Source organism: Lissotriton helveticus, chromosome 12 (genome assembly GCF_964261635.1).
Source record: "Lissotriton helveticus chromosome 12, aLisHel1.1, whole genome shotgun sequence".
NCBI lineage: Eukaryota > Metazoa > Chordata > Amphibia > Caudata > Salamandridae > Lissotriton > Lissotriton helveticus.
The window spans coordinates 290,884,474-290,907,938 of NC_136073.1; positions in this window are offsets into that span (position 1 = coordinate 290,884,474).

Here is a 23,465-nt window from a genome sequence, read left to right on the forward strand (position 1 = left end):
GTCTGAAATGTCGTTATTTTCATTGAACATAGCTTGTAATGTTTGAGTGTGTAAAATGTCCTCATTTTCAAGGAGGACATCTACTGCTTGCACACATTGCAGTAGTTCTTGGTCCCAAGTTTCATCCATAAATTCTATATAATTTGGATCAATTATTTCTTGGTTGGTCTCTTGCAGGACAATTTCAAATGAAACTTTGTGTTCGCCTTCCATTTTGTCTGAAATTTGGATAAAAAATATATTAGTAGAGATAGGGCACTGTTGGGATTAATTTTAGATAGGCAGTTTTTAACAGTGAATTTATCTTTGGGCAGTGTATAGTATCAGAGTGGAAGTAGGAATATAAAAAAGTGTATGTGATTTAACGTAAGTAAATTCATAATTATACAAGAGAAACCTAACTCCATCCATAACTATAACAGAGAAGTCTATCTAAATCTATAACTACTACAGAGGGATAGTATATAACTATCAGAAAAAGTTTACCATATTAACTTATAGTGCACAATATACTTCAGTTTTTAAAATAACAACTTACTTATAGTGCACAATATACTTCAGTTTTTAAAATAACAACTTACCTTTACAAAGAAGTTGAAGTGATTAATGAAAATCCTATTGAAATGTACACCAGGAAGTAGTAGGCAAAATGGCTGTGTTTCCTTCTCTTCCTTTATATATATTCAGGTACATAACCAATCAAATGTCAGGTAAAAAAAAAAATAGAAAATGAAAGTAACATTTTAATTGGTTGTGAATTCCAACACTTCAGATGTGTTTTGTGAAGTAATTTACCTCAGGGTATTTAGAGAGGTCTACAGGCTAAATGGCTAAATGGAATTTCAACCAAATTTGTGAAAATGGTAGGGATTGGTATGTAGTATGAGCAAATCTATATTTGGTGAAAGTGTCTCAAGGGTTTCTTCTGTAAATTACTTTCCCACCTTTTTTAATGGAGCGCTTCCCGGGGAGCGCCCCGGTACGCGAACTGGCGAGCGCCCCGGTACGCGAACCTTAAGCGTTACGGGAGTCCACCATTTTGTGTTTCGGTCGAATTAAGATACAAGATGGAGGGCACATAATGTTCAGAATGGGTAGAAGGGGACACGGTAGACGTATTTTGACCCCCTAGGTTTTCTGAGGATGGCTGAGGAGGCCCATATGAATTTTGCGCGGTTAGCTTCCGGTTCGCGTACCGGGTAGCGCTCCGGGGAGCGTACTTTGTTGAAAATTAGTAAAAAAAGTTAGAGTAAAATAATAATTGTGAGTGATCAGATGTAGGGTAGCTCTGAGAAGAGCTTTTGGGTTTATGGTACATTTAGGTACTTATAAGTAGGTACCAATGCACATGTTTAAATTCAGAATGAAAACTCTGTTCCCTTCATCTGAGAAGTGAACTCCATCTCCTCTGTAGATATCTTGCATGTAGTAACGCAAGTTATTATTGTACACGGAGCCCATTCCATGGTCTCTCATGTAAGCTGAAACAGATTTGTTTACATGCTTCCTCGACTTCTCAATTTGTGGACAAAATTGGTTCGACCACCTCCATTTCTGTCTTTGGCATATATTTGAATATACCAAGGCAGTTTGAGGAAAAAGTGCCATTAATTGCTCAAAGGTGTCCTTTAAAAGCATTTCCAGACCTACTCCAGTCAAAGTGCCCAAATCATTACCTCTACAGTGCACAATTAACAGGTCAGGTTTTGGCAAATGCATAAAGGTTTTCACCAATGGTATCAATTGGTGACATTTTAATCCTCTGTGGCCAAACCACTTAATTTCCACATCTTGTAAATTGAGGTTAGGTAAATTTCTGTTCTCAGCATACCTCTGAGCCCAATAGATGTAACTATGTCCAACAATCCAGACAGAAAACATGGTGAGAGAAGGTTCTGCTGCAGTCAGATGAAGTGTGGTAATGAAATGGCAGTTGAAAAAATAAGAGTTTAAAATGAAAAAAACGGTGGAGTTTCTGTGTTAATGAAGCAGTAACAGTGATTGGTGGATTTTGATTGCTGAAAACAGAAAGTTAGGGTGCATGGATGAGTTCTTTGAAAGATGTAATTTGAATGGTCAAAAAAAATCATTTAATGAAAGATTGCACTGGATACGCAGGTGCACTGAGAGTTCAGAGTTCAATTGAAACATTGTTGTGTGAACTTGCAAACACCAGAGGTCTTCCAGGAGGTGGTTGCTATGCAAAAAAGGCAGAGAGGGCAGAGGGGGGAAGGGTTTTGATTTGAAAAAAGTGAGGGAAGAGTTTTGATTGGGTGACATGAGAGATATGTGTGAAGAATTACAGCATTTCTGTGCTTTCTATAGCTGCAGCCTCTGGAGTGCATACGCTTTGTTCTGCCGAAGACAAATTGGTGTATTTCTGAGACTGTTTTGAAACTCATAAAGTATTTGCTAAGGTGAGAAAAGATTCATTTAATTTAGATAGAGAATAGTATGGTTTAGGGAGAAAATTATGAAGAAAGTTGTGTATTTAAAATGTTGCTTTGTGTCAAGTGTTTTACAAATAGATTTTGTTTCTTTGAGTTACATAGCCATGTTAAAAGTGACCCTTAAAAAAACGCTTTCATGTGTCTTAGGGCATTGTAAGTCATGTCCCGATGAATGTAGGTATAAAATTGATTTCTATGATGTGTTTAAAATCGTTTTTTGAAAAATATTAGGTTTCTTGAAATGTACTGTTAGAGCTTCATAGGTTGCTTGGGGCATATTTATAAGGCATTTGAGTCTCTCTGATGTTATTTTTCCCATTTTAATTTAAGACCTTTCCCCGTGGAGCAAGGTCCTTGTAAATATGCCCCCATCTGTGCTTGGCAAATTTAGATTTTGATTCTTTGACTAACATAGCCATGTTAAATGTGACCCAGAAATGGTGCAAGGGCCTTAAAAAAACGCTTTCATGTGTCTTAGGCCATTTTAAGCAGCAGTGTAAAAGATGCACCATGTTGCAAGATAGGTTTCAGTTCATCTCCAGCAAGATACCATCAGTTTAAAATGTATATAATTAGCACTGTGTAGGGGGCATGCAGAAGCTGAAGCTTTTGTAAGTGTCAAAGTTGTTGCATGCAGTGCTGCACTTCTGGGTACTGTTTCATATGCTGGACTACATCTGCACAATGAGATACCTAAGCAAAGGAAACACAAGTGATGTGATTGTGAAATGAGCAAAGGAAATTGCACGTTTTTCAATTACATCACCTGTGTTTCCTAAGTTTACGAATGACATTGTGCAGATGAAGTTTAGGTCTGTCCACGGACACAGAAGAGGTCTGGCCTTTGTTCAAGAGTGAAGTGGACATGACTTACTTCATTGGTAGGCTTTCACATGTATTATGTCCTTTGTATTCTTCAACAAGCGTAAATTTGATCTGCAACCCTGAGTAGGCCTCACCTTAAACAAACTTCTGGAGAGGCCACACCTTATCGTCATCCTGAATTAATCATTTAAAATGTTAGGGACAGATTTATGATAGGTGTATGCCTCTTTTGCGCCACTGTGCGTCACTTTTGTGACGCATTGGCGGTGGAAAAGATTTGCTATGAGGCGACAAAATTACAAATTGATGCATCTAGGCAGATGTGTCATGCTGTAAAAAACCCGTGCCACATGAAACCGATGCAGCAGTGATGCAAAAGATGCAGCATGTTGCAAGACAGGCCTCACTTCATCTCCAACAAGATAAGAAGCTGAGTCTTCTGTAAATGTCAAAATTGTTGTATACACTGCTCAACTTTTGTGTACTCTTTGATATGCTAGACTCCATCTGCACTATGAGATACCTAAGCAAAGGAAACACAGGTGATGTGATTGTGAAATGAGGAAAAGAAACTCCACATTTTTCAATTACATCACCTGTGTTTCCTAAGTTTACGAATGACATTGTGCAGATGAACTTTAGGTCTGTCCACGGACACAGAAGAGGTCTGGCGTTTGTTCAAGAGTGAAGTGGACATGATTTACTTCATTGGTAGACCTTCACATGTATTATGTCCTCTGTTCTCTTCAACAACTCGAAATTTCATTTGGAACCCTGAGTAGGCCTCACCTCAAACAAACCTCTGGATAGGACACATCTTATTGGCATCTTGAAAGAATCATTTAAAATGTTAGTGTCTTGTGACACTTTTGTGAAACAACAGCAGTGCAAAAAAAGCACCTTGTTCTAAGATAGGCCTCACTTCATCTGCATCAAGATACTGTTAGTTTAAAATGTATATCTTTAGGACTGTGTGGGGGGCCTGGAGAAGCAGAAGCTTCTGTAAGTGTCAAAGTTGTTGAAAAACTGTTTCTCCTTCAATCTTTTCCCTTGTCTTTTCTAATTTTTAAATACATGTTTTAATATTTTTCAAATGTTTGTTCTCTCTTTCACAGATTGAAAGTATAAAAATAAAAAGTGAGTAATTTAACGACAATTATAAGGTAAATGTTTTGTAGTCTTTTCGTTACATTTCTATCACATTCACCTACTATTAGTTCCACAGCTTCATTTCTTTAACCCTCAGTTTCCTGCCTTTGCTACTTCCCTCATTCCTTTCTCTATTACCTACTTACTCTACTCCTTCCACTCCTTTTCTCAGTCCCTTTCTTCTCATAGTTCCTCACTCTTGTTCACTCACTCCGTCTCTATTACTCTTAGTGTCTTTGACTGATCACTCTTTCACTACTTGTTCATTATGCTTTTTCTGTGTAGTTGAAGCACACTAAGGGGCATATTATGAACACAGCCAATAAAATTATTGCTGTTTTTATCAGCAGAAAACTGCTGCAAAAGTGGTTTTAGCGGCAGTTTTCTGCCGCAAAAGCGGCTTAAGCGACACATTTCTGCCGATAAAAGCTGCAAAACTTTTATTGCCTATGTTGATAATATGGCCCTATGTTATTTACATTTCTTTGCTGTTTCAATTATTCTTTTTCTGTTACTTCTTCTTTTCTGCTTTCTGTTTTTTCTCTCTGTTATTCCACATGTTTTAATCTTATTTTGAACATTCACTCATATTCTCTAAGAAACTCTTCTTTGTTATTGTTCTACTCTCTTTTTTTCTTTCACTTCCTTATCTATTTTGTTTTTCACAATTATATCCTCTTCCCTCTTTTCTTCGGTAAATAAATCTATTAAACAGTATCTCTGGTTTAGACCCTATAGCTGTCTTTGTTTTAACATTACTCTCTGTTTACTTCCCTTATACTTACTCTTCTTTTTTTAAAAAAAAAAAATTTTGGTTCGCTCCCGGTTCGCGTACCGGTTCGCGAACCAGGAATCGAACCAAAAGAAATACAGCTTGCCAGAGTGCTAAACATTCTAGCAATTTTTTTTGAAAGGGGAGGTAGTTCTGAAAAGAACTTTTTTTTAATGTTTTTGTTGTTTTATATTTTTTTTTATTTTTCTGAACATTTTTTGTTTTTTTTGTATTTTTTGAACAGTTTTATGTTTTTTTTGGTTTTTTTTTGGAGGGGAAACAACAAAAAACAGGCATTGGAAAGGGCTCAACAGGAGCAAAAATATTTACTTTCTGGGAGCGTTTAGAGCACTTGTGATTTTCAAATGCTCTGTTGATTAAGTTAATGCTCATATTGGCACATGACAGTAATGTACCGCAATACAAACAGGTAATCTTCATATGGACAAAGTTGTCCTGAATGTTTGGCACGGTTTCCCGTGCCTCTGGTCCTGACAAAGATACCTGTGTTGATGTCGTGGCCACAGGAGTTGGTGGGTTGTCCTGCAGGTCACGCATCTCTGCCCGGCTGTAGTTTAATGGATGCCACCTGTTCATGTGACGGTGCATGGTGTAGTTGCCGAAGCTATACTTTTTTAAGGTGCCTCTAGATAAGTCCTCTTTACATATGAGGCACGTCACATATCTAGCATTAACTTTTTTCTGCCCTTCAGGGATTGAAAAAAACTGCCAAATAAAACTAGTTTTAGGATGAGAAACCCGGGGCTCCTCTACTAAAAACTGTGGTCCCTCTGTCTCCTCTTCCTCTTGTTCATCCTCTTCCTCCTCTGTGTTGCTGATGAACTGTGGAGGTGGTCCTCTCTTCCCATGAGGAGGTGGTGGTGGTGGTGGGGGTCCACCAGCTGAAGCTACCAATAAAGCCATTGCTCAAATATCAAAAAAGGTCTTCCTCTCACAAAGATGAAAGTCAGAGTGAGGAAAGAAGGAGGGGTTTTCATCATTTGGGAAAAACAATAGTTCTAAACCAATGAAAAGTGTTATTTTTAGGTCACCTGACCTAGCCTTACATCATTAGGAAACCAAAAGTGAAATGAACCAATGAAAAGTTTTATTAACAAGTCACATGACCTGTTACGCTTATGTTACGCGCTGCGGAACGCGCCCCGGATCGCTTCCGGGTCGCTGCGCTTCGCGCCTCGGTTCGCGCTCTGGAGCACTTCCGGGTGCGCTAACGCGGCGCGTCATAAGACGCATTACGCGGCAACGCGATACGTCGCGCTTTCGCGACGCGCCCCGGATCGCTTCCGGGGAGCTGCGCTTTGCGTCTCAGTTCGCATACCGGAGCACTTCCGGGTGCGCTAACGCGGCGCGTCATAAGATGAATTACGCGACAACGTGATACGTCGCGCTTCCGCGACGCGTCACGATGTTGATTTCTAACGCGGCAGTTGCGCAAACGGAACGTTTACCGGTTCGCGGACCGGGTCGCGGCATCAAATTGAGCTAACGGGAAGCTTCCCGGTTCGCGAACCGGGAGCGAACAAAAAAATATATAATTTTTTTTTTATTAATAAACATATAAAATATATTTTTGGATTTAAAGAAGAATACATTTTACAGCTACAGATATTAGCTTTTAAAAAACCAATGAAATTCACTGAAAAAACCATAGGTTATAGACCATATATAGTTAGGAATTAGCATTTACAAAACCTTGAAAATTCACTGAAAAAACCATAGGTTATAGACCATATATAGTTAGGAATTAGCATTTAAAAAACCTTATTTTACTCACACAAAACCATTGAAATTCCATATATAGTTAGTTGCACTAACTATATATCGTGCACCCGCAATCCACTGCTGATGATGTCAAATGAGATGTCATCAGTGATGTCATCAGTTATGTCATTTGAGATGTCATCAGTGATGTCATCAGTGATGTCACTGACCATGTCATGAATGATGTAATATGTGACATGATCAGCAGTGGATTGCGGGTGCGCGATATATAGTTAGTGCAACTAACTAACTATATATGGAATTTCAATGGTTTTGTGTGAGTAAAAAAAGGTTTTTTAAATGCTAATTCCTAACTATATATGGTCTATAACCTATGGTTTTTTCAGTGAATTTTCAAGGTTTTGTAAATGCTAATTCCTAACTATATATGGTCTATAACCTATGGTTTTTTCAGTGAATTTCATTGGTTTTTTAAAAGCTAATATCTATATCTGTAAAATATATTCTTTATTACGTGACGTATCACGTAGCCACGTGAGACGCCTCATGACACGTCGCATAACCGTGACGTATCGGCTCTGCAGCGCAAACAAAACCCGTAACGTAAGCACGCCGGAGCACGCTTACAGATATATATATCTTTTTTAACCTTAATTAGCCAAAATCCACACGTGCACATATCTTGAGGCCTTGCAAAGGCACATCAAACAAACAGTCCCTACAATTTTTCAAAGTTTTCTTGATAATCTATTCCATTATTTTTTTTTTTACTGTTTCTCTTGTTACGCTTACCGGGACGCTACCCGGTACGCGAACCGGACGCTCCAAAAACACAAGATGGCGGACTCCCGTTACGCTGCCGGTTAGCTGCCCGGTTCGCGTACCGGGAAGCGCCACTACCGCGAAAAATCGCGATTTTTTTTTTTTTTGCCCCGCTGGGGACTTTAATATCCCCCTCATCAATCCTAGGGGGTCAGGAGGGGTTTACCTTGCCCCCTTTCCTTCATTTCCCCCTTCGTTTTTCACCACATCTTGTCTCTCGAACCTACCGAGAAACAAGATGGCGGCCGCTCCGGACTGTTTACAATGTTGACAGCTACGCTGCCGGTTAGCTGCCCGGTTAGCTGCCCGGTGAGCTGCCCGGTTCGCGTACCGGGACGCGCCTCTACTGCGAAAATTTTTATTTTTTTATTTTTTCCCCCGCGGGGCACTTTAATATCCCCCTCATCAATCCTAGGGGGTCAGGAGGGGTCTACCTTGCCCCCTTTCCTTCATTCTCCCCTTCGTTTTTCACCACATCTTGTCTCTCGATCCTACCTACATGGGTACTGGATGATCACAAATATAGAACTGTTAAGATTACTGTCCTATATGTGCTCAGAGACAGCCTTCAAGATTTGTTACATGGAGCAATTCATTTTTTGGCTTACATCAGGCATTACTACATCACAAACAATTTCTTGTTGTGCTGAAAAGGAATATTAAATAAGCAACTTGGTTAAATCTTGAGGCAACAATACATATTTACATATTTTTTAAGCAGACAGTGTGGTCACTTTACCAAATTTATCACAATCCTGTGCTTTCATACTAAAATGTTGTGAATTTGTACACCTTAAAATTGCTAATTCACAATACAGAGGTGGTATTAGCCATTCAAAGTAAGTGAAAGGGTATGTAATAGTTGAGCTATTTCAAAAGTCACTTTTCATCATTGCAAACATAGGTTCACAACAGGTTCCACACATTGGTTAACTGTGAAGAGACTTTTTTCCTACCAGCTTTCAAATCGTATTAAAGGAAGTAGAACTAGTATATATATCTTGATGTCAAATGTTCAACACATTGTTCAATTACTGAACACATTGTTCAGTAATTGTAAGTGTGTGAACTTAGAGAGTAAAGCATTGCAAATGTACGTTGGTTAGGAGTAAGGCAAAGATACACAATGTATGCATTTACATGTCAAATACAAATTAGTGTTCAACGAGATGACATGCATGTTATTTAATGTGTATTTTCAAATCTTTTTATACCCTGACTGGAGAGTCTCCTTATTGTTAAGTACAGTGACAAGCAAAAAATGTATTTACCTAAAAAAATAGTATGTAAATTATTAGTATACATTTATTTTAAATGTAGAATACAATAAAAAATGCAACAGTGCTATTAACTTACTTTTGAATTAAATATTTAATTAATTTAAATTAAAACAATTCTGAAGTTTAAATTAAAAAATAAATTCCAACCTATAGTAAAAATAGTACCAATTTTTTTTAGTATGGATTTTTTAAAACGTTGTAAAGGATAATGAAAAGTAATTTAATTATAGTTTAATACAAGTTCATGTTACATTAGTTTACACATTAGAAAAAAGTTTTCAAAATATTGTATGAATAAATATGTTTACTGTTAGCATTAGCATTAAATTATATTTATTTATATAATAACTATTTTTTTTCAAAGTTGTTTTTTATAAGCATTTGGTATACAGGTCTTAACAATAAATCACATATAAGATGAAGGGTGATTACTGTGCATAGTGAACCAAGCTGTGTTGCGGACCTGCAGCTACCAATAACCTGGACCGTGGCCTTACTCTATAAAGTCTATATTATTTAAGGCTCCTTTTCCAACATTGTAGAGGCCTAGGTTATTGCAGAATGAAAAGATTTACAAGCTTCACCCGTCTTTCTTTTGCGAGGTGTACAGAGGACTATCCCTTCAAATGTAAAAGAACCCTCTCAAACAACCCCCCCTCTACAAACAAAAAGTGGTGGTGGTGGCTAAAGTGTAGTGCTCATTTTCCATGAGGTATGTGAAAGTTATCTTCCGTGGTATTGTTGGGGCTGAGCTGTATCTAGGGCGTCGCTACGAGCGCATCCCTGAGGGATTACTGATGGCCGCCAGTGTAGAACTTAGAATTGGAAGAGGTGCTTGTCTCGTAAGGAGGGTGGGCAAACCGCTGGAGGTAGACCTTTGGTAAGATAAGCGACCAGTAGCCACCATTTGTACTCTAGAGATACCAATTCATCAACGTTTTTAGGTGGGCTTCTCGTAGTTCAAGGGAGAAATTAAATTTGGCAATATCTGACCAAAGGCCTGCCCATTCTTTGTCAGACATATCTCTTTTCACTACTTCCTCCCACATGGTCATGTACCTAGGATGTGGAGCTCTGGCGGCAGTTAGTAGGGAGCAATACAAAAAGGAGATGATGCCCCTCATGGTGCCCACACTCTGTATAAACTTTTCAAATCCCGTTCTCTCTCTTGTGGCCGCATCCCGAACCTGGGGGTTGAGAGCACAATGTTTGAGTTGAAGGTAATGGAAATGTTCATCGGGTTCCAAGTGGAATTCCCTCCGACAGTTCTCGAACAATCATATATCATAGTTGTGAAAAAGGTCTGATAGCATGAGCCAACTGCCTTCTCACCAGCAGTTGAAGTGACCCTCCTGAAGAGCTGGGGGAAAAGCCGGGTTAAAGTGAATCGGGGTGTATGGAGTGGGGAACAAAGTTCACTCTTTTCCCCCAGATATGGAATCCCATACCTTCAGAATGGTGCTTGTGGGAGTGCTGATGTAAGCGTTAGCAGGTCTATCCCTCTTGGGTTTCCAAATGAGATCCCAGATTGTACTTTCCGCTATGGCCAGGTCCATGTGGAGCCAATGCTTTTCTAATTCACATTTGGAGTATTCCGCCACTATTCGTAATTGGGTAGCTTTATAATAGAGGCCAAAGTCAGGTATGCCTACCCCCCTCCGCTGTCGTTCGTCTCAGTGTGTGGATAGGTAGGCGAGTCATTCCGCCCTGCCAAATGAACCAGGTGATGAGAGATCGGATTTTGGGTAAGGATTTTCAATCCAATTCAATGGGCAGGGCTTAAAAGAGGTACAGAAATGTGGGGAGTACTGTCATTTTGATCGCATGAATGCGACCCAGCCAAGATATGAAAAGGGGTTTCCATTGTTTGAGGTCACCTTGAAGCTGGAGGAGTAGGGCTGGGTAGTTAGCCTTGTAGAATCCCTCCATTCACGGAGTCAGCTGGACACCCAGGTATTGAAGAGACCGTTAGGACCACTGAAAGGGGGTATAATCCCATAACAGCTGAGCCTCGGTCTCGGGGAGTGTGAGATTAAGAATAGAAGATGTATCTACGTTAACTTTATACCCCGCCACTGCCTCAAACCTAGCCAATTCCCTCTGTAGGCTAGAAAGTGAATGTAGTGGGCCAGTGAGAGATAAAAGGATGTAATCCGCAAACAGTGACAATTTGTGGGTGTCCCCCAAAAAGGATTCCCTCCTATCTCTGGGTTCTCCCTGATACACATCACCAGTGGTACAATGCTGAGGGTGAACAGCAGGGGAGACATTGGACACCCCTGCCGGGTCCCTCTAGTGAGGTGAAACGGGGCAGACAGGCATCCATTAACCTGCACTCAGGAGCGGGGTTGCATATAGTGGCCCTGATCATGTTGATAAATCTGTCCTCAAAGCCGAAGTGTGTGAGTGTGTTAAAAAGAAATGACCAGTCCACCCAGTCGTACGCCTTTTCGGCATCTAGACCCATGAGAACCACCGGAATCTGCATTTTGTCACCTTTCCAATCAGGTGAATTGTATGTCGTATATTGTCGTAGGTCTGCCGTCCCTGAATAAACATGGACTGATCCGGGTGGACAAGGTCTGGCATGAGGTCGTTGAGTTATCCCGGCAATATCGCAGAGTACAGTTTTGCATCTAGATTGAGTAGGGCAATTGGTGACACGGAGCCTACGGTGGAGTTCCACGCCTCCACGTAGCACCTGACTGCTGTGCTGCGGCCCCTCCCTCCCACACAAGGCTGTGATGGCGGATGGTGCTAGTAGCTGAGAGAGCGGAAAGGATTCGGCGGGGTTTCATCGCCCTTTCTCCCTCCTGATTTGGAGAATGCCCGAGTCAGTGTATGCGCGGAATCACGGGAGAGTATTGATTTGCTCGATTTGCTGAGGATTTATTGCTCCGTCGGCGAAGGCATCCGAAAGAAGCCCTCTTCCTGAAGTGAGCTGGAGGTGGTGAATGGCGGCTTAAAGTGAGCGTTTTTTCTCCGCCGGTAGAGGCCCCTTGAGTGTTTCGAGGTGAGACTTCAGCAGACTACAGCAGCGTGGGAGGTGTAGAAGAAGATACAGTACTCTACTGCTGCTGTTACCAATAACTGGGAAAAACTGTGTAGGAGCGTGCAGTTAAGAAAGTTACACTGGGCAGTTTTCGTTATTGGGATTAGCCTGAAGAGTGAAGTAAGGCTTATTAAGGCGGTGAACACTTCTAAATCCGCTAAACTCTGTCGAACATCACTAAAATACGGATAAAATCCAGTGAAGTGGAGTGTTTTGGAGAAAGCAACTCTGCGCAGTTTGTTAGCCGGATTAGCCTGAAGAGCGAAGTAAGGCTTATTAAGCCAGACAGTTCTGTTTAAACACTGCTGAATATTATTTAAAGACTGGTAAATCTCGTGGAGTGTTAAAGGAACAGAGAGGGTCAGAGAGGTCACGCTTGGGTTTGCTGTCAGCTGTGACTAGACTTCTGTTAACTTCTTAAGGGGGTAGCTGTTCTCGGAGTGAAAAAAAAAGAAGGGAAAAAAAGCCTTTGTTTTCTTAGACTGTGCAAGTCTCAGCATTATCCCGTATGAACTTGAACATTAAGGCGCTGTCAGTATGGGTAAAATGCTGAATGCACGCAAAGCTAAGCTACGCCGGCAGCAAGAGAAAGAGGCTGAGGCTATGGCTAAGTTAGCAGAGGGAGATAACACAAGGGAGGCGGATTCAGTGCAGTCTTCGGATGGCTCGGAGACGGAGGATCAAGTATCAGAAGAACTGGCTCAGTTGAGTAAGGGGGGCAATGCTACCGGGATCCATAATGGAGATAAGCCCGGCTCTCTTTCCTCCCCGCAGCCCCCCCAAATACCCCCACAAATACAGCTACCTCCTCCTCCTAAACAATTTCCTCTGTTTGAGAAAAAATGTCTCCCTCTAATGCAGACTAACTTGACGCTGGGATCTGTCACAGTTGCGGCAACAATTCAGAATCCTGCAGTAAATTTAAAGGATTGTAGTTCAGATCTGAGCACCTCTATGAATTCAGTTCCCCCTCACAATTGGATGCAGCAGCAGCATCCCCTTCTGTTTCTGTTTCGACTCCCCCTTCTGATTCATTACAACATACAGTTGAAGTATTGAACTCTGGGGCTTCAGGTGGAAAGAACCTTATGAATACAATGTTCCAATCGACATCTATATCAGATAAAAATCTGTTACAGGAGGCAGCAGGCTCTACTGCTCCGTTATTAGAGATGGATACAGAAACTGAAGGAGAAATTAAGATGTCCGTAAAAGACATGCTTAACTTAATCCTCGATGAGTTAAGGGAGATAAAAAGATCACAAACTGAGGAACTGTCAGCAATCCATCAGAGGCTAAACAAAATGGATAAAATTGAAGAACTAGTGTCCACATTTCCTGCTCGTTTATCGGAGGCGGAGGAAAGGATTTCCTCACTGGAGGATCAAATGGTCGCAGTTAAGAAGGAATCTGGAGATACACTCAAAACTTCTGGGGCTCTGGAGAATAAGTTGGATGACTTGGAGAACTACAATAGACGATCTAACTTACGTATGGTGGGGGTCCCGGAAGGAATTGAGGGGTCAGATATGCTTCAGTGGGTCTCATCTTTTCTCCAACAGGGGGTGATTCCGGAGTTTAAAGGGGATTTGACCATCACCAGAGCGCACCGAGTTCCTGCGCATCTCCCCTCAAACTCCTCGCTTCCTCGTACTATTCTTATAAATTTTGCAGATGTTAAAGTAAAGGAGCAAATCCTTTCCAGAGCAATTTGCCAGCGACAGTTTCCGGTGAATGCTACTGTGAAATGCCGGATTTTCTCCGATATGTCTGCAGTGGCAGCAAGACGCAGGAAGGAATTTGTTAAATTACTACATCTTTTCAAAGCCCATGGGGCTCAAGCAATGATTGCTCAGCAATCTAAATTAAGGGTGCTCTTTAAAGGCAAATTCTATATGCTTTCGGATGTTGAGGCTGCATAGGAGCTATTACAAGGAATGCAAAATGGCTAGGCTGGGGCACAAGACTGAATTCTTGTACGTGATTTTCATTTAGTTGTTAGCTTTTCCATCGCTTGATTTATTGTTAATATTTTGGTGGGATGGGGGGGTAGGACAGGGCAGAAAGGTTGAAGGGGTGTAACAACATGACACCTCCATTGGAAGGGAGAGGTTCCTGTGACACGCGTGGGAGGAGGGTGGTAGAGCGAGTAGGGTGTCACAGGTGGAGAAGGGTGGGGGGGGCTTTCTGGAAAAAGTACAGTTCTTGGCAGAATTTTGTTTCGATTTAGTATGTTTGTTTAAGATAAAAGCTGATCTGGCTCTGCATTTAGAACACAGTGTAGTTTTGAAGCATGAGATGCACGGAGGGAGTATTCACAGTTTCATTTTGATTAAATTTCACAAGAATGGATAAAATGGTATAAATGGCTAAAAAGGGTATAAAAGTTGTATCATTTAACGTGAACGGTCTTAATAATAAAAGTAAAATGTGGGCAATAGAGAAGTGGGTCTTGACGGAAAACCCCGAAGTCATTTTTCTTCAAGAGACACACATCCCTCTCTCAAAAGCTGACAACTTTTCAATGTTTAGAGTGTGGTAAATAAATAATTAATTACCGGTACTATTTTTCTAGGCATTAACTGAAACAGATAGCTCAATAAATAAGAGGCAGGATCCCTGGTATCTGAGTCGAATAGGCTTTAATCAGATGGCTCGAGCCAATGGACCATCGGGTTCCATCACCTGCAAAGGTTCAGGAAAGGACAGACACAAGGAAAGGGGAATGGCAGCTGCAGCATCTCATTAACATCATACAGTATATATAGTAAAACAGTACAATTGCATTGCATACAGTAGGCGTAACAAGTGACAAACGAAAGATAAGGACACATGAGCGTGAAAAGAAGGCGTGCACAGAGCGTGCACGAAGACATGTGATGTAAACGTCACAGAAGTGTCATAAATGGGTGGATACATGGAGGGGGCTACCTGGGCAGCTGGAACCTTTAACCTACTGGTGCGCGCAAACGGGCCATGACGTGTAACTGGGGAGAGCTGGGGCTCTGACTTCTGGCACTAGAAGAGGAGACTAAAGTCTGGGATGTCAGGACGACATGTACCTATAGCATATCTGATATCTGGTGTTTGGAGAACATGTTGCTTGAATCTAAAAGTCATCAGGGCAAAGGCTACTTAACACTAAGGCTGGTGCAGGCATATATTCTACATGTATTGCGTGTGCTATGAATCTTCTATGGATACTAATTCAGTAATTCTCTTGCATGGAGACAGGAAGGCTAGACTATAGCTGAAGATGTTTATATGGTTCGTTAGCTAGGAATGTGAAGCCGGGGAGCTGAACTGATAACTAGAGGCATAACATATTCTTGGCAGACAGGCAGGCAGGCCAGGCCGGGCACCGTGCTGTTTGGCAGAGAGTAAGTGAAGGGTCAGGGATGCGGGAGGGGCTGCATCGCTCCTCGGAGTGGTTTCAGGAGACTTGAGACTCGAATCTGGTGTCCGGGCCCTTTGAGGCCTAGAAACGGGGACAACTCGATGATTTAACGTGCACAATGTAAAGACGTTGGCATCATAGGCCTAATACTCGTTGCTTTCGCGAGGACTGGATAACTAGCATACTAACGTTGGACACAACTATAATTGCATCTTTAATCGGTCAAGGGGGTAAATATGCATATTGATCATGCACATATAAGATACGATGGGGAACACGTAGGGACACATGACAGGGCAAAATTCAATTTTCCTCAAGAGGATGGGCCTCGTATAGGGGGTTCTCATTCTTTTCAGAGTCACAGAGGGGAGTTGCGGTCTTTATCAATAAGCACAAGGAGATAGAGTTCTTGCAATCAAAAGCAGGAAGTCGGGGTCGTTGGTGTTGGGTAACTTGTAAATTTAAGAACAGGCTTTCCCCCATCACATTCGTAAGCTTTTATGCCCCACTTACCGATAATCCCGAAAGATACGAGGAAATGTTTCAATCTCTCTTGACGGTTGGAGGGGATATTGTGATTGGGGAAGATTTCAATATTCTAATGGACCCTAGTCTAGATTCTAGCACCGGCGGTAAAAAACAATCAAAACCTAGAGCGTTTAAGGCAATATCTAATAATATTAAGACTCTAGATCTTGTAGATCCGTGGCGATCTTCAAATCTCCGTAAATTAGAGTACTCTTGCTGGTCGGGAAGACATAGGTCATTTTCACGTATTGATTTTTTTCTGATTTCTTCGAATTTCAAGAATAGCCATCAAAGATTCTTACATAATGGCTTCTCAGACCATGCAATGTTAATTTTAGAATTTTTACTCGAGGAGAATACCAAGGCTGTAAAGTGTTGGGTGTTTAATAAATCGTACTTGACTGATGTAACCTGGATGACCCTCCTGAAAAATGAAATTGATGATTTTATTGAGCGAAATTTGGGGACCGCCCCTATCCATGTGGTATGGGACTCCCTTAAGGCGTTTATTCGGGGGGTCGCGATTGGGAGGGATGTGCGGGAGTCAGTTGCCTTCAGGGATAAAAAGAACTCACTACAGCAGAATATTCAGGACCTGGTGGAGCAAATGTATCATAACCCATCGGTTACGGTACATAATCAACTAAATGATGCAAAACATGAGTTGAGTCTACACTAATATGAGAAAAGTGAAGAAATCTTTTGTAGACAAGCCCAAAGAATGTATGAACATAGCAATTTTACGGGGAAATTTCTGGCATGGCAGGTTAAAGAACAATCGGCTGCGAATCTAATTAGATCTCTTAAATCCCCACCTAGCGATACTGTTACCTCAGAGGCGGCTGAGATTGGACAGATTATGTTGTCTCATTATCAGGGAATTTATACTTCACATCATATTACGGATCAAAATAGATTAAACAATTTTTTAGTTAAGCATAATTTACCTTCTCTTTCTCATTTGGATCAAGCGGTGATGGCATCGGCGTTTTCGACCGAGGAACTAAAGGCTGTAGTAAAAAGCCTGCCACATGGCAAGGCATGTGGTCCAGATTGGCTTCCTGCAGAATTTTTTGCTATATGTTTTCCATCCATTTCTAAATTACTACTTTTATTGTCTAATACTATGTTGGAAGGCAGCCCAATCCCATCTTCATTTTTTTATGGGACCGTGGTTAGTTTTTTAAAAAAAGGGAAGGATGCAAATTACCCCAATTCTTATAGACCCATTACTTTGTTAAATGCAGACTATAAAATCATTACTAAGTTACTTTCATTACGCTTTAATCATATCTCTCCGCAACTGATACATTCAGATCAAAATGGTTTTATCGCTGGCAGGCAACTGATTACCAACACTCATTATTTGGTGGAGGCTTTAGATTTTTTGAAACACGCAAGGTGCCGGCTTTCTTTTGGATGCAGAAAAGGCTTTTGATTTGGTGGTATGGGACACTCTTTTCTTTATTTTGGAATTTTTTGGAATCCCCTCAAAAATTATAACTCTAGTTAAAAATCTTTATCAAGGAGCGAAAGTCCATGTACTTATTAACAAATCAATGGTGGGCTCAATCTCAGTTCAAAGAGGGACAAGACAGGGATGTCCTTTATCCCCGGTTCTTTTCGCCTTTTTATAGAACCTTTGGCTGCTGCAATCAGGAACTCTATAGATATTTTACCCCCTATGGCCTCTATGGATTAAATCAAACTATACGCAGACAACATAATGCTTCTCCTCAAACCTGAGATGCATTCGCAAGTACAGGCTCTCTCCGTATTTGCAGAATTTGAAGCATTAGGGGGGTACCGAAGAAATACGAAGAAAACCGAGATCCTAATTTGCGGCAATATGACTCCCGAACTACATCCGGACTTTCAATCCTGTATTAACAATAGACCTAAAAGATATCTGGGTGTTTTTTTTATGCCGTTAGTAAGTGAATTATATTTTCTGAATTTTGATCCTTTAATTAAAAAGGTGCGTGATCTGTTTACACGTTGAAACACTCTACCCTTGTCCATTCTTGGCCGTGTGGCTTTAATTAAAATGTCGATACTTCCCCTATTTATTTTTTGTTTTCCACTATTCCTTGTTCGTTACCGGGCACTTTCTTTTCAAAAATAGAATCCATATTTCCAGCTTTCGTTTGGGCTAATAAGACTCCTCGCATTGCGATTAAGACTTTGTATGAAGAAAAGGAACAAGGTGGTCTTCCAAATCTTCGAGACTATTATTTTGCCTATTTTGCGCAGTATCTGTCGAGATTTAAATATCTAACATTGAGTCAGCCCCTATTCTAAATTTTTTTTGATATAATATGTAAGGAAGCTAAAATCTCCTCTCCATTGTCCATACCTAAATCACCCAAATTAGTTAGGTATAAGGTTTTGAAGTGGTTTTTCAAAAAACGAGACCCCATTCTGAAGAGATACTCTCTTTCTCTCATTAGCGAAAAGACTCCATTGAGTGATGCAATTTTAGGTCTTGGTATAATCATGGGGCCAGAAATTATTCAGAATTGGGTTAGATTGGGGTTGTCTCTCTCGAGAATTTTGTAGAAAATGATGCCTGGTTAACGCTTAATGAGATGTCTTCCCGAATAGGAGGACATTTTCTGCTTATGGGGTCATATAATCTACTTTATAAAGTTTTTGCTCAAACAGACATTGCATTGATATGCGCGGCCTCAGATCCTTCCAGGGATCTTTTTTGGTCCTCATTATTAATGAAACCAGGAAAATGGAGAAGAAGTCTGGCGCAGAGCAGAGAAGAGGACATATGTAGAAAAGAAATTATAAAATGGCAGAAGCATGAAAGTTTTAATCTTACACCTAATACGTGGAGAACACTAAATACGTTTAATTTCACAGTACTGAGAGATGCCAATTGGAGGCGAATGCTATTTTTTAGTAAATGGCTTTTATATTATACACCGGCGGTCATTTCTAGAATGTTTAGCAATTCGTCACCCTCCTGTTTCAGATGCTCTCAAGTAGATCAGGCCAACTGGTCCCACATAATAGCCTATTGTCCCCGAATAGGGGCCTTTTGGAAGGGCATTTTTTCTTTGCTTACACTTCACATGCACTGCACGATTAATAAGTACGAAAGTTTGATTATACATGGGGTTGATTTAGACCTTAAGTTAGCCGAGCCACAGGCGAAACTGGTGTACATTGTAGTCGCGGTGGCCAGATCTCTGATTCTTAAGTATTGGAAGTCAGATGTAATTCTGTCTATAGATGAATGGTATGAGAAAATGAAAAGAGTGAGGAAAAATGAAATGAAATATGCACAAAGGATTGGGGGACTGCGTAAATTTGATAAAAATTTGGGGGACATATTTCGAGTAAATCTTTTTGTAATGAATTTCTTGGTATGCTGCTTTTTTTTTTTTCTTCTTCGTTTAAGATGCTGTAATATTATATTAATTGGTCTGCAGCTTGTATCTTTGTTTTATGGACTTTCTTGTTTTTTCATGTATGTTATGAATGGATTGTCAAGAACTGAATAAAAAAAAAAAAGAGTAGGGCAATTGGAAAATAGGAAGAGCAAAAGTGTTCGTTCCTCCCCGGTTTAGGTATCACAGATATAACTGCCTCGGCCATGGAGGGGGTCACCCACCTGCATCCGCTATTGAGTTAAAAAGTTGTGTGAGGTGTGGGAGGATTTCCGGCGCATAGGTTTTTATAGAAGTGGGCCGTTAGACCATCCGGCCCCAGTGCCTTATTGCGTTTGAGAGATTTGATAGTGGCGCTCACTTCCTCCTGTGTGATGTGTGCATTGAGACTAGCGTTCCTGGCCAGAGTGACCCTAGGGAAGTTTAGGGACTGTAGGTATGAGTTTTGGGCTGCAATGTCCAGTGTTTCCCCTGTGTATAGTCGTTTGTAGAAAGCCCCAAAAAAACTGTCTTTCCCTGCACCAGAGGATACTAACTTCCCTTCCCCGTCTTGTATGTTGCCAATGCATTCCCTTTCTCTTTTCTCCGTGAGTTGCCTGCCCAAGTGGCTGCCTATTTTGTTCCCTTGAACGTAGGATGTCTGGCAAAGCCGCAGAAGGGTAAATTCTGCCCTAATATTGTAAATTGCCTTAAACTTCCCCTTCAATGTTGTGAGTGTACGTTACAATCTTCTAGTGGGTGCGTTCTTATGATCTTTTTCAGCCTTTTCCAATTTTGCTTCTAAGCCCTCCCTCTCTCGCACTCTTTGCTTGTTCAAGGTGGCATTGAGTTCTAAGCATTTACCCCTAATAATTGCTTTAAACGAGTCCCAGTTAGTGAAGGCCGAGGTATCTTGTGGCGTGTTCAGCTCAAAATATTCCCTGATCACTCCCCTCAGCTCTTCCCAAAGCAGTTTATCCTGTGTAAGGGACAACGGGAAATACCACTTGGGAATACCGGATGTGATGTGACCCCAGCTAAGACATATTGAGTCTGGGCAATGATCCGAGATCGAGAGGGGCAGAATTTGTGCTGCCTTAAGGGACCGCAGCAGACTTTGACTGATAAAAATATAATCCAGCCTGGAATAGGTGTGATGCACATGTTAAAGAAACGTGTAGTCTCTAGTCGTGGGATATAGCGTGCGCCAGGAGTCTCGAAGGCCAAGATCATTTAATGTTTTTTGACACTTGTGGGAAAGACGCTGATCATTGGTCTGTGAGTGTGGTTACAGTCTAGCTCAGCCTGCCAGGTGTGATTGAAATCCTCCAGGAGGACTAGCTGCCCCTCCGCAAACTCACCAATCCGGACTAGGAGTGTGGATAAAAAGGCTTGTTGGCCTACATTGGGTGTGTAAATTGCAATAAAAGTTCACAATCTCTCTCTGAGTGTACCCTTTATCATAACCACACGTCCTTCCTTATCAGATTTAATAGCCGCGGTGCGACTGTTGCTCCCGCCGGGGCACAGACACGGGGGTACGATCCCCCGTTCTCATGTGGCTGCAGTGAGAGAGAACCCCCTAATCAGGAGCCTCTCCTCTTACTGCAAAGGCAGCCGCCATCTTGCGCTGCTCCTCCGCCGGGCTCCCGGATCTCGACACAGCCGACTGGGGTGTCCACTCCACTCCGCGACACACCAGTCCTCGCTCTACAGGCTCTGCATCAGGTAGGAGTTTTGTGTGTTCAGTTTGGAGATGTTTAGTGCACTTTAGAGTGCGGGATTGTTGTGCGGAATGGGAGGCGAGGCAAAATACGACTACCCGGCCACCTTGCCCGGCCACGCCCCATATTAAACAATTTTAAATAATTATATGCAATTTAACATTATTATGGGTTTTATTTTATATCCCTACTGCCACTTTTTGTGTGGGACAGTGTTGCAGGGCCAGTAGTTTGCCATGTGTGGTGCTGACCTTTAACCAGCTCTCAGCTAAAGTAATTTACTATTGTGTTGGGTTCCTTTTTGGCTGTAGTAACATTTGAAGTGCAGTTGGTGAATAGTAATAGTTTACTTTTTTGCCAGTCGGTGCATTTCCCTCCCTAAACACTACCCTAACCCTCCCCTAACCGTTCCTTACTCCTCCTTAAATCCCTCCAATGTGGATGTAAGTATGCCCCAGCGGCTGCTCTTCCGCTAAGGCGGAGGAGCATTGCCCGATACAAAATATATAATGATTTTGTTTTATTTAAGGGGCGGGTGGTGCTGGGCTTGGATGTCAGCCAGCAGGGGGAGGAGTGGTATGTGCACTTAAGCGCACATGACAATGTGTGCAGCCATCTAGGGCCAGCCAAACTGTCATGCGTACTTTGCATGTTCTCCACGCAGGATGTATTACAGCCTGGGTGGACAACATGCCCAGGCTCCCACTACCTATCTGAGTGTCGAACCACGGTGCTCAGACCAATCACGACACTGCTATCAGCAGCGTTGTGATTAGCTGGTAGGGACTGGGCACCTGGGTGCTTCCTGTTCCTGTTCCGATGGAAGAAGAACAGTTAGAGGTGACAGCCAGGAAAGTGTGATTTATACTTGTAAACTTTGTGAAGAGCATTTTGTAGTACTTTGTGAGTACTATTGTAGTGCTACTAAACAAAAAATGCAGTTTGCAAATCAGCCTCAATAAGTTTTAAAGGCAGTAGAAAGAGAGATTGAAAATGGCAGTGCTAAATAATATATGCCTTGTGTCTTGAAAGGAAGTTTACAGCTCTTCTATTTTATAAGTATTCATTAAAATTTATTTAAAAACCTAATCCTTACATTTATCTTTAAATTCTTTTAAGATCTAAAATCCTTAATGTATTATATATTTACCTTTCGATGGCCCTAGACTGCCTTATCAAAGTCTTTATTTAAATAAGATGATGAAAAAGTTAGACACCCTGCATATTTGTAAAAGAAGCAATGGATAAATACAAATATATATTCTTGTGAAAAATCGTTATGAAAAGGTTAGTCTTCATAAACCTATATACTATACAACATATTGGATTAACTTAATTTTGACAAGTAGTCAATACATTTCTGTCTTTCTTTACTGTCATAGGTTTTAAAATTGGGCTTTTTGATCTAGATAAACCATTATTTATTTATTTATTTATTTATAGGTTTATATAGCGCTTGAATCCACTCCGACAGGAGTATCTCTGCGCTTTTTGACCGGTAAATCAGTACACATGATATGATGATGGAGTTTAGATTTCATTTTTAAACAGAGCAGTTTTTAGGAGTTTACGGAATATTAGGTGCTCTTTGCATTGTCTTAAAGCCAGGGGTAGTCTGTTCCATAGCTTGGGACCAGTGGTAGACAAGGCTCTACCTCCGTGTCTGACCTTTTTGACATGGGGGACCACGAGGAGGAGATTGTTACTTGATCTGAGGGATCGTGCTGGAACATAAGGAATACATCTCCGCTCAAGATAGATCGGCCCCTGTCCATTCAAGCACTTATGGATCAGGCAGCATATTTTAAATTTTGCCCTTTGTCGGATTGGAAGCCAATGTAATTGTTTAAGGAGGGGCTTGGAAGCAGTTCTCGGGGGGGCATTCAGAACAAGGCGGGCTGCCGTGTTCTTAATGACTTGTAGCTTATCCAGCACTCCTTCGTTGGCAGAAAGTAACAAACCATTACAGTAATCGATCCGACTAAGGATCAGTGCTTGAACAAGGGTTTTCCTTACTGAGTCGGGTAGGAGCAGGAAGACCTTGCGGAGCAGACCGATGGTGTGGAAGCATATCCCTGAAATATAGCTGGTATGTTGTTTTAATGACAGGTCGTGATCAAGCCGAATTCCCAAATTCTTCACGACCTGCTTAGGTTCAGGGGCTGCTCCTAGTTCTAGTGGCCACCATTCCGGAGTCCATAGTATTTTAGCCTCCCCAAATAACATGATCTCTGTTTTGCTGACGTTACATTGGAGATAGTTGGTAGACATCCATTTTGCCACTTCTTTCATGCCTGAAGAGAAGGAGTTCCTAACCTCAGTGGAAAGAGTTTTGAAGGGGAA